This window comes from Diuraphis noxia, unplaced genomic scaffold, assembly GCF_037042655.1.
Source record: "Diuraphis noxia isolate RWA-SAM2 unplaced genomic scaffold, SU_Dnox_SAM2 contig0001, whole genome shotgun sequence".
NCBI lineage: Eukaryota > Metazoa > Arthropoda > Insecta > Hemiptera > Aphididae > Diuraphis > Diuraphis noxia.
In genome coordinates, this window is record NW_028301711.1 from 60,985,040 (window position 1) to 60,998,235 (window position 13,196).

At 29.9% G+C, this 13,196-nt stretch overlaps 1 pseudogene; it reads right to left on the bottom strand.

Annotated features, from left to right (window-relative positions):
* Positions 1–4,129: 4,129 nt before the first annotated feature.
* LOC107167180 (uncharacterized) lies at positions 4,130–6,794 on the bottom strand (annotated as a pseudogene).
* Positions 6,795–13,196: the final 6,402 nt, after the last annotated feature.

Below are 13,196 nucleotides of genomic sequence, written 5' to 3' on the forward strand. Positions count from 1 at the left end.
TAAAATATATGTATTATATAAAAAAAAATATATATACGGATATAACATTAGCAACGGTTCAGAAAAGATTATTGATAGAACAATTGATATGTTGATACTTAATTGAAAAATTTTTTGATTAGAATTATGTACTATTTAAAAAACATTAATTTATATTATAACACACTCAGTGTTCTTTTATGACGCTAAAATATCGAAGTATTATACACACAGAATTAATAAGTAGCGAAGAAATACTGGCTCGAAAAATTGACCACAACGACGAAGCTCTAATAACAATAAAGTCATGTAAGAAGTAACCATACACTTTACAACAAAACATATATGTTAACTGTTTAGTAGTTATCATTAAATCGTTGTGCGATTTATACGAAAAGTCATGAGTACAAATAAAAGTTTGATGAAGCACCGGTGGACACACACATGAGATGGTATATCTTATGCGATATAATATGTGACAAGTCATTCAGTTAAAAAAGGTAATATGACAGTACACCAGAGGACACACACTGGAGAGAAGTTTTATCCATGCGATATATGTGACAAGACATTCGTCGTTCATTACAAATGATAGTTTGATAAAGCGCTGGCGGACATACACGGAAGAGAAGCCTTACCATGCGATATATGTGACAAGACGTTCAATCAAGTAGGTAATTTGATCGAACACAAGAGGACACACACGGGAGATAAGCCTTACCCATGCGATATATGCGAAAAGTCGTTCAGTACAAATTATAGTTCGATCAAGCACCAGCGGACACACACAGGAGAAAAGTCTTTCTTGTGCGATATAATATGTGACAAGTCATTCAGTTAAAAAAAGTAATTTGACAGTAAACCAGAGGACACACACTGGAGAGAGGTTTTATCCATGCGATATATGTGACAAGTCGTTCAATCAAGTATGCAATTTGATCATACACCAGAGGACACACACTGGAGAGATCCCTTACCTTATGTGATATATGCGACAAGTCATTCAATCAAAGTGGCCAACTTACAGCGCATTCTGGAGACAAACTATTGCATTTGGCCTTGATTATATTCGACAAGTTGTAAATTTAAAGTACATCAATGACATTATACTAGTCGAAAAGTATGTGCAAGGTATATTTCTAGAGAATTGTGTTATATTCTGTCACTTTGTATTCATGGTTCTTAATTTTGATTATTGAATTAAATACAATTGATACAGATGTTTATTTTTAAGTATTTTTTATAATATCACATAGATTAGAGTGTTATCTAAATTATTAAATCAAGAATTTTTTGAATGTGTTCAGCTTTTGATTGTGTTAATTGATAAAAAGTTTTAGGAAAGGGGATGCAGCCAGTCAGCAGATATATAGGAAAATTGCCATCACCAATATCAAAGAGTTGTTTTGAGAATATATATCTCTAGATTGATCATTTTGCTACATGACACGTATATTCTTGCTTAAATGTAATATCTCGAGATGTTTCCACGATTGGAGGACCTTAAACATGCATTCAGTTTATCAGCTTGCGTTGAATGTGGTCATTCAAAAAGTGTTTACAAATGTTGCTCAAAATTACTTAGTCCTTGATTGGTTGAGCGAACGAGCTATACAGGTTGCCAAAAACACTGATGAAAAGGAATTAAATTTTAAAATTCAAGATTACATTCCTGACGAGAAGAGGATTTATAAATAATTTGATACGCCATACGGTAACTAATGAAGAAAATATAGTGAAATATCCACCGAAATTTTTAAACTCAATTATTTTTCGTGGGTTGCCGCCTCACAAAACAATGTATGGTTACATGACTATACTAACTATAATTTTTAGTAAATGGTTTGTCACATATATCGCATGAATAAGACTTCTCTCCAGTGAGTGTCCTCTGGTGTACAGTCAAATTACTTTTTTTAACTGAATGTATTGTCACAAATTATATCGCACAAGAAAGACTTCTCTCCTGCGTGTGTCCGCCGGTGCTTCTACAAATTATAATTTGTACTTAACGACTTCTCGCATATATCGCATGGGTAAGGCTTCTCTCCTATGTGTGTCCGCCGGTGCTTCGTCATACTTTTATTTGTACTCATGACATATCGTATAAATCGCACGGACGAATTAATGATAACTACTAAACAGTAAACTTATATATTTTTTATTGTAAAATGTATAGTTACTTGACTATACTAACTATTATTTGTACTGAACGACTTTTTGCATATATCGCATGGGTAAGGCTTTTCTCCAGTGTGTGTCCGTCGGTGTACAATCAAATTACCCACTTGATTGAACGACTTGTCGAATGTATCGCATGAATAAGACTTCTCTCCAGTGTGTGTCCTCTGGTGTACAGTCAAATTACTTTTTTTAACTGAATTTATTGTCACATATTATATCGCACAAGAAAGACTTTTCTCCTGTGTGTGTCCCCAGGTGCTTCATCATACTTTTATTTGTACTCATTACTTTTTGTATAAATCGCACGGACGAATTAATGATAACTACTAAACAGTTAAAATACATGATTTATTATAAAATGTATGGTTACATATACTATAATAACTATAATTTTTACTAAATGGCTTGTCACATGTATCGCATGGGTAAGGTTTCTCTCCCGTGTGTGTCCTCTGGTGTATGATCAAATTGCATACTTGATTGAACGACTTGTCACATATATCGCATGGATAAGACTTCTCTCCAGTGTGTACAGCCTCTGGTGTACAGTCAAATTACTTTTTTTAACTGAATGTATTGTCACATATTATATCGCACAAGAAAGACTTTTCTCCTGTGTGTGTCCGCAGGTGCTTGATCGAACTATAATTTGTAATGAAAGACTTTTCACATATATCACACAATAACGACTTCTCTCCTGTGTGTGTCCGCCGGTGCATCTACAAATTATAATTTGTACTTAACGACTTCTCGCATATGTCGCATGGGTAAGGCTTCTCTCCCGTGTGTGTCCGCCGGTGCTTCGTCAAACTTTTATTTGTACTCATGACATTTCGTATAAATCGCACGGTCGAATTAATGATAACTAATAAACAGTAAACTTATATATTTTTTATTGTAAAATGTATTGTTACCTGACTATACTAACTATTATTTGTACTGAACGACTTTTTGCATATATCCAGAGATGTAAAATTTCATGTTTTCACAGACCTGTTGAAACTTTTCAGAAACTTTTCATGTTTTCATGAAACTTTTCAAAAAAAAATTGAAACTTTTAACTTAACACTTTTATACACCTTTAATTTTTTTTTAAATTATTTAAGTCTATAACCAACTTAAATATTAACTGTTCTTAGCATAGATTAAGATATTATTATTTAACAGTCTCAACAATATTAAATAGGTACTTATATAAAACTATAAAATATGAAAAACCTTTGTAAACATTACAATGTAGCCAATGTAGGTATGTAAGTATGTAACTAACTAACAAGTCAATACTGTATACGTACGATTATGAAATTAAATTTTTGATATTGAAAAGTTTTAATACTTTTCATTTCAATAGCCTTGAAACTTTTCAAATTTCATGAAAAGTTTCACTTGAAAATTTCAGAATCTTTTCAGTCTCACATCTCTGCGATATATATCATGGGTAAGGCTTTTCTCCAGTGTGTGTCCTCTGGTGTACGATCAAATTACCTACTTGATTGAACGACTTGTCACATATATCGCATGGATAAAACTTCTCTCCAGTGTGTGTCCTCTGGTTTACTGTCAAATTACTTTTTTTAACTAAATGACTTGTCACATATTACATCGCACAAGAAAGACTTTTCTCCTGTGTGTGTCCGCCGGTGCTTCGTCAAACTTTTATTTGTACTCATGACATTTCGTATAAATCGCACGGACGAATTAATGATAACTACTAAACAGTAAACTTATATATTTTTTATTGTAAAATGTATGGTTACCTGACTATACTAACTATTATTTGTACTGAACGACTATTTGCATATATCGCATGGGTAAGGCTTCTCTCCCGTGTGTGTCCACAGGTGCTTCATCATACTTTTATTTGTACTCATTACTTTTCGTATAAATCGCACGGACGAATTAATGATAACTACTAAACAGTTAAAATACATGATTTATTATATAATGTATGGTTACATATACTATACTAACTATAAGTTTTACTAAATGGCTTGTCACACATATCGCATGGGTAAGGTTTCTCTCCCGTGTGTGTCCTCTGGTGTATGATCAAATTACATACTTGATTGAACGACTTGTCACATATATCGCATGGATAAAACTTCTCTCCAGTGTGTGTACTGAACGACTTTTTGCATATATCGCATGGGTAAGGTTTCTCTCCCGTGTGTGTCCTCTGGTATATGATCAAATTGCATACTTGATTGAACGACTTGTCACATATATCGCATGGATAAAACTTCTCTCCAGTGTGTGTCCTCTGGTTTACTGTCAAATTACTTTTTTTAACTAAATGACTTGTCACATATTACATCGCACAAGAAAGACTTTTCTCCTGTGTGTGTCCGCCGGTGCTTCTACAAATTATAATTTGTACTTAACGACTTCTCGCATATGTCGCATGGGTAAGGCTTCTCTCCCGTGTGTGTCCGCCGGTGCTTCGTCATACTTTTATTTGTACTCATGACATTTCGTATAAATCGCAAGGATGAATTAATGATAACTACTAAACAGTAAACTTATATATTTTTTATTGTAAAATGTATGGTTACCTGAGTATACTAATTATTATTTGTACTGAACGTCTTTTTGCATATATCGCATAGGTAAAGTTTCTCTCCCGTGTGTGTCCGCCGGTGTACGATCAAATTACCCACTTGATTGAACGACTTGTCGAATATATCGCATGAATAAGACTTCTCTCCAGTGTGTGTCCTCTGGTTTACTGTCAAATTATTATTTTTTAACTAAATGACTTGTCACATATTATATCGCACAAGAAAGACTTTTCTCCTGTTTGTGTCCGCCGGTGCTTGATCGAACTATAATTTGTAATGAACGACTTGTCACATATATCACACAATAAAGACTTCTCTCCTGTGTGTGCCCGCCGGTGCTTCTACAAATTATAATTTGTACTTAACGACTTCTCGCATATATCGCATGGGTAAGGCTTCTCTCCCGTGTGTGTCCGCCGGTGCTTCGTCATACTTTTATTTGTACTCATGACTTTTCGTATAAATCGCATGGACGGATTAAAGATAACTACTAAACAGTTAACATATATGATTTATTATCAAATGTATGGTTACATGACTATACTAACTATCATTTGTACTGAACGACTTTTTGCATATAACGCATGGGTAAAGTTTCTCTCCCGTGTGTGTCCTCTGGTGTACGTTCAAATTACCCACTTGATTGAACGACTTGTCGAATATATCGCATGGGTAAGGCTTCTCTCCCGTGTGTGTCCGCCGGTGCTTCATCATACTTTTATTTGTACTCATTACTTTTCGTATAAATCACACGGACGAATTAATGATAACTACTAAACAGTTAAAATACATGTTTTATTATAAAATGTATGGTTAAATATACTATACTAACTATAATTTGTACTAAATGGCTTGTCACATATATCGCATGGGTAAGGTTTCTCTCCGGTGTGTGTCCTCTGGTGTACTGTCAAATTACTTTTTTTAACTAAATGGCTCGTCACATATATCGCATGGGTAAGGCTTTTCTCCAGTGTGTGTCCTCTGGTGTACGATCAAATTACCTACTTGATTGAACGACTTGTCACATATATCGCATGGGTAAGGCTTCTCTCCTATGTGTGTCCGCCGGTGCTTCGTCATACTTTTATTTGTACTCATGACATTTCGTATAAATCGCATGGACGAATTAATGATAACTACTAAACAGTAAACGTATATATTTTTTATTGTAAAATGTATGGTTACCTGACTATACTAACTATTATTTGTACTGAACGACTTTTTGCATATATCGCATGGGTAAGGTTTCTCTCCCGTGTGTGTCCTCTGGTATATGATCAAATTGCATACTTGATTGAACGACTTGTCACATATATCGCATGGATAAAACTTCTCTCCAGTGTGTGTCCTCTGGTTTACTGTCAAATTACTTTTTTTTAACTAAATGACTTTGTAATGAACGACGAATGACTTGTAAAATATTTTATCGCATAAGATAGACTTCTCCCATGTGTGTGTCCACCGGTGCTTCATCAAACTTTTATTTGTACTCATGACTTTTCGTATAAATAGCACGAACGAATTAATGATAACTACTAAACAGTTAACATATATGTTTTGTTGTAAAGTGTATGGTTGCATGACTTTATTGATATTAGAGCTTGTCGTTGTGGTCAATTTTTCGAGCCAGTATTTCTTCGCTACTTATTAATTCTTGGTGTATAATACCAAGAAGTTTATTAATTTTTATGTTTTTGAATGAGTTTAGCTTTTGATTGTGTTAATTGATAAAAAGTTTTAGGAAAGGGGATGCATACAGTCAGCAGATATTTAGGAAAATTGCTATTACCAATATCAATGAGTTGTTTTGAGAATATATATCTCTAGATTGATCATTTTGCTACATGACACGTATATTCTTGCTTAAATGTAATATCTCGAGATGTTTCCACGATTGGAGGACTTTAAACATGCATTCAGTTCATCAGCTTGCGTTGAATGTGGTACCACTGGCAATGTTTTGTGAAAATGATTTGATAATAAAATCATTGCACCACCAAATTTGTTTTGGTTGTTCCGTAGATTTTTTAAGGTTCTATCTAAAGCCACTAAAGTTTTTTTAAGCACCATCGTACATTCGCCCCACACTCTATTAGTTTACATGCCTCTGCTATTGCCGAATGTTTGGAAATATTGCAAGTCAGATTTTCGTTGCCCTGTATATTCAATGGAAATTTTAAAGCTGAATGGGGTCTGTTGTTCAACCGCCTTCAAACAAAGTTGCTGCAATGACTGACGATTTACGAATCAAAATTTAGAGCAATTTCATTTTTTGAACGAATTGTCACCTATATTAAAGTAATTAAAAACATTTTTCCTGAACCACCAGGAGTGTATAAGAAGTAAATCCCTCCATTGCCATTAATTAATTAATTAATTAGGATCCTTGAATTTCGGGTTCTTCTGACTAAATTTGTCCACCGCCTTATAGGAGGCATATTTTGTAAGTCACAAACACATAACTCTTTTTTAATTACATAGAAATTTGTGGCTTTAGATGCACATAGATGCACACTAAAGAGACGTTAACATTTTACCACAGGCAATTGAATTATTACCATAGACCTATTGTCAAATAAGTGGTTATGATAAGGTTAGGTTAGTTTTATCAACAGTTTCAGCCACGATTATCATTTATCATATGTCATTGATTAGGTACTTAATAAACTTTTTTCATTTATTAAACATTAAAATTAAACATTGCGGTCAGCACATGCTCAACCAAGACCACCCACCCCCTTAACATTGGTGGTGCAGTGCACCAAAAATAGTATACTCAAACCGCCTCTGTGTCCTGCGTTATTGCAACTTTGATTAATTTTATATATCATAATCTATACATTTAAAATTTAAGTATATATAACTATCACTAATAATAACCGTCACTAAAGCAACCATTTATAAATAAATAAAAATTTCCATCCTAAAAATAAGTTGAGCTGTTCTCGAGAGCATTTGTTTATTTAACTTTCTCAAATTTTTCATCCGTAAAAACTTTTTCCTGGCAATTACGAACCCAACAAAAAAAGAATGAGCCCAGCCGTTCTCAATTGAGGAATTGTTATACATTTTTGTCTCCATTTTTAGATATATAGAAGAAAAATATCTACAACTTACTAGACAGTGTACCACTACAATGCAATCTATAGGTAATAACTAAGTTGTATTATTTTGTATGTGTTATAATTTTTGTATTAAATAGATTTAAATACTATTCATATATTAATATCTCGATTTATTTATATCTATATGGTTAGGTTAGAGTATAGTATATTATAGAGACAAATGGGGCACACTTATTTTCTGTAAGGATTTCAAATTGTTTACGACACTCGACTCCAAATAATCAAAAAACTGTTTTAAACGATTTTTAGATTCAGAGCAAAGCAATAAATATATTGATATCACAATATGATATGTGTTTATTTGTAAATTTTTAATTTTTTTGTGTGTTTCTGTGTACATGATAAGCAGTCGAAATAATGCTTTGATTTTTAACAATTTTCCAATGGGTATGTAAATCTTTTTGATGCATTGGGTAAGTTAAAATTTAAAATCCCCGTTAGTTTTTATTTAGTTATCAAAAGCGGCTGGAAAAGCAAAAAATTTTAAAAATAACGATAATTTTTATGAAAAATAGGATTTTAACAAAATTGATTTTGGATTTTGGTGTAACACTAAAACAACTTAGTGTAAATGCATGAAACTGTATTAGAAAATTTTTTAAAATATAAGAATATCTATTTATATATTAGTATTATTTTTGTATAAATATTTCACAATAATCACAATATGTACCTATAATATTATATATAAAAAAAAAAAAACTAATAGGTATATATAATTGCAGTAAAATTATGGAAAATATTAGTAATAATTATTATAATATTATATACTTAATATTATACCTATAGCAAAATTATTAAAATTATAAGTTGCATAAAATGAAATATTGAAAATTATTTAAAATGTAAAAATACCTTATATATTAACATTGTTTTTACATTAATATTATAGTTAATAATCATTGACCTACTAGGGTACGTGGTTTTGGTCGAAAACAGACTGGTCCAACTATAGGGTATCTTCAGCACAAGCACATGTATGTATATTGTATAGTATAGTACACCTAATTATTATTAAATATCTAGATTGTTGGTACCTTAAATGAAGTAATAACGTGTATAATATTAGGTAATAGTTTAAAGGTTCTATAATTTTTCTACGAACAATATATTTGAATACTCAACACCAAAAAACTAAAATTCTAATAGGAAAATTCGTAATTATTTGTTTGAATATCAAACTCTTATATTTAAAATAAAAATTGTAACTTATATTTTCAATATTAAATACTTTTAAAATAATATCATTCTTAAATCTTAAGGAGATCTGAAGATGTCAGCACAATATTTATTTTTTACTGGACCACAACTATACTTAGATAAAATGTATTGACGTAAAATTGATTTTTGTGTTTTTTCGATTAATATTAGAGTAAAATCTTTAAAAAGATAAATCAAACAAATATGGAAAATAATAGAAGATAATGTTTTGAGAGTGTATATACATATATATATTTTGTATTTTTTTATTACTGGACAAAAAAAATAAAAACAAATTTATACATTCAAAACAGATTGAGCACCTTGTAGGTTTTTAAAGTTTTATCCAATGTGTTACACTGAGATCAGAATTTGGATCTCGGTGAATTTTTATACTCTGCCACGAAAACAACATTTGGGTTTCACTAATATTATACTCTTATTAAATGATACCCAATATTGGTTCTCATTCAAAGATTTCTTATCATTACAAATTTATTATTATCAGATTATTTGCACTAGGTATATTTTGATAAGAGTAGCGAAAACCTACAACTTTATTATTATTTCTAAAGCAAATTTAAATATAAGTGAAAAATTTCAATTTTATATATCATGGCAATAGAAACAAAATGTTAAATTCATTGTTGGCATGTATTAAAATCTAGTTGAGATCCAAAATTGGGTCTCATGATGCTCAATATATTAGATAAATGCCATAAATGGATATTAAATAGTTTTGAGACACTTCTTAGGTAAATCGATATGTCATACCCTCAACAATTTAATTTTTATAATACCAGTATGTATAAATTTATCCAAATACATAAAATAATGGTTTTGCGTGAATGCGTTTTTCCTATGTTGCTCGTGAGTTAAAAAATGGCCTGACATACTCTCAAAATACTAAATTAGATTCTGTAATTTCAAAATAAATTATGTAAAAAAATTGTAAGAACCTAATGACTATAAGAAGCCAAAGTTGTATTTTAAACAATAAAAAATAATTTTAACCGCTGTACAATAAGTTACAATGAACTTTACAACAAAGGTTTTATATTTTTTTCGAATATGTTCAGTAGAAATGAAAAATTCTATTGATAAAAAAAAAGCAAAATTCTAAATAAAAATCGAGATAATGTGAAATTATCATTCGGAAGTTTCATATATAGGTGTTCATATAACTCTAGTATTTATGAATAATGAATGAGAACTAATATTATTGCATGGCATGGCGTATACAGGTAGACCGTAGGAAAAACCCCAAACCCGATAGGATACTCAATATTTTTACAATTCGTACCTATAATATATATATCATATGTACTTAATGAGTAAAGCCGTAAAGGTAATAGTTTTTGACATTTTTTCCAAACTTTTCAGGTATGACGCAAGCAGTGAGAACGAAGTTCAAAGATCAGCTACTATAATATGTATATACCTTACCTAATACATAATATTATATAATGCCATTTTTATAACGTATTGTACTATTGTAGTGGATAAATAATAATGACGTTATGACTTGAGAGCGGATAACCTACAATATAATATGAATTATCGCACACATGCAATACGCTATTGTTCAATACCATTTAACTATTATACCAATGTCGAAAATTTAGAATAACTGCTTGGGTGTTACATGGGAAGTTGTCTCAAAACATCCATATTTAGCATATAATTATAACTGGCAAATGCCTAATTCACAAATCGCGAAAGCAAACTCGCAAAATATTGAAAAATATACGCTAAAATGGTTATGTCAACTTTTATGCACAAGTGTATACGTGTAGTACCATTGATTACAGAATAAACATATTAGGTATAAATAATTTATTATATAACCAATGGTAATACGTAGTGACAAAGTTAATGGCGCCGAAGTAGTTTAAAAACAGTCGAGCAGACTAGGTAAAATAATGTAACGCACCAACTACTCCTAAGAAACTTTAAGTAGACCCGTAGCCCCGTAGATGCAAAGCTCCCCACACTCCTTCATGTAATTACAAATTAGACATATCGTTTCAAAATTCAAACAGTAAATATATTTTAGCGCAATAAGATAACATTTTTATACTGTAACATATTAAATAATATTTTTATACATTTTTTTAAAAATATTTTAGTACTTTAGTTAAAGCTACACTTTTTATACCGAATTCATCAACAACAGCTTCTATATATAAATGTCTGATAAATTCGACTCAAAGTTATAGATTTCGAGCGGAGGAGTCATTGTATTAATTTTAAATTTTTAATAGTACTAACTACTAAGTAACAATGCTCCAATTTAAAACTTTATTGAGTATAGTTTCTGATAGCAAGTTGGATCTAGTTTACTACCCAATTTGGCATAAAAATTCTAGTACTTTTAAATATAATCAGGATAGACAAAATTACCATTTATAAAAACCAGTAATATTTTAAAGAAGGTTTTTGCCTAAATTTTGTTTTCGATAACATCGATTTTGTTTTTTTATTTTAATTCCGAAACAACTTTAGGTACATCAAATGTTCACCTAATATTCATACTTGAATTTAGTATACATAATACAGTTTTCAAAATATATTATTTATTTTTGTGCTACATATAGCTAGTATAGGTATTCGAAATGCCATAATTTATTTTAATTTATATTCAATGTATGCATAATGCCATGATAAGGTTTTAGTTTCAATATAAAGGCTTCATAATTTAACACGAGATTCTTCATAAGTTTTTCATATTCCATCAAAAAATATTGATAATATACATACATAGTTACAATTTCTTTTTGTATTATCAAACTTATTTGAGCATATTAATGCTGATACATGTTAAATCTGATAAATATAAAATAAAAACAACAATTTATTTTATTAAAGCACTTCAATTTTTACAAAATCCCGTACATTTTTAAATTTTCTTGTATAGTTTTAAACCATACAATTTTTAATTTTAACTCCTAAGGTTTGAAAATTTATTACAAGATTCCTTATAAGTTTCTACTGCAGTATAAATTTAGAGTAAAGCCACAAAAGTTTTCTATGAGTGATTGAAGTTCAAATGTTTATATCATTTGATAATTTATATTATTCAAACGTATATAATAATGCAGACATTTTGTTATTTGTTTATTTATTGAGAATTGAGATATATTTAATTATATTCTGGTTAATAACAGAATGTTGAAACATTCCAATATTACTTAAATTATAATTTTATGTATAAACCTATACTGATAATCTTAAAATATTTAGAATACATTTCTAAAAACCATATTTAAGGTTTAGTCAAAAATCTTTAAAATTTAATCTTAAATCTTAAGATTTCAATTATCATTGTAAAACCTAATTTTAGAGACGCCATTTTTTTTAAGGATGTTTTAACATTTTAAGAGGCCAAGTTTTTTCCACCACTAAACCAATCGTTAAAAAAGTTTCTCATATGTTCACTATATAAAACTTTTCTATTAAAAATATTTTTTTTTAGATTACATACATAACATGTACATTAAAAATTGCAGTAATCATAGATTGCAAAGATTTGTTTAGCTACCTACTGCTTGAACATTAATATTTAACAAAATGTATACCTATAGGTATATTTTCTATAGTTACGTCATGCACGCAACATACACCTCCCAAATGATATTCTTTCGTATATTATATATAAGTTGCTATATTAAAAATTGATACATGCGGGAAGGATTTATTTTTAGAAGCATTTAAAGTCCTAATTTTGACAATACTCAACAAAATCATGAAAGTTATCAAATTATTTTGTAGTTAATAATAAATTAAATTTTAAATTTAAATACTAGGGGCATCTAAAGGTTGAGACTTGAAAATATAGAATACAAAGTTCCTCATATCTAAGTAATTCTTAGTTTTTATATAGACACATTAAATTAAAACGATTTTGGTTATTTTTTATTGTTCCTAAATATATTATTTAAAAATATTATTTGTCAAGACTTGAATCCTTAACATAATATACGTATTAATGTATTATTATATTTTAGTAGGTACTTAAATATAGGCATTTATGATGATATAAATGTTTGATAATAATCAAATTATTTAAATATTATCATTGAAGTAACGAATAATTCGGATTTAAATTTTAAATCAGTTATTCCGTAATTGTTACTTAATATCCTAA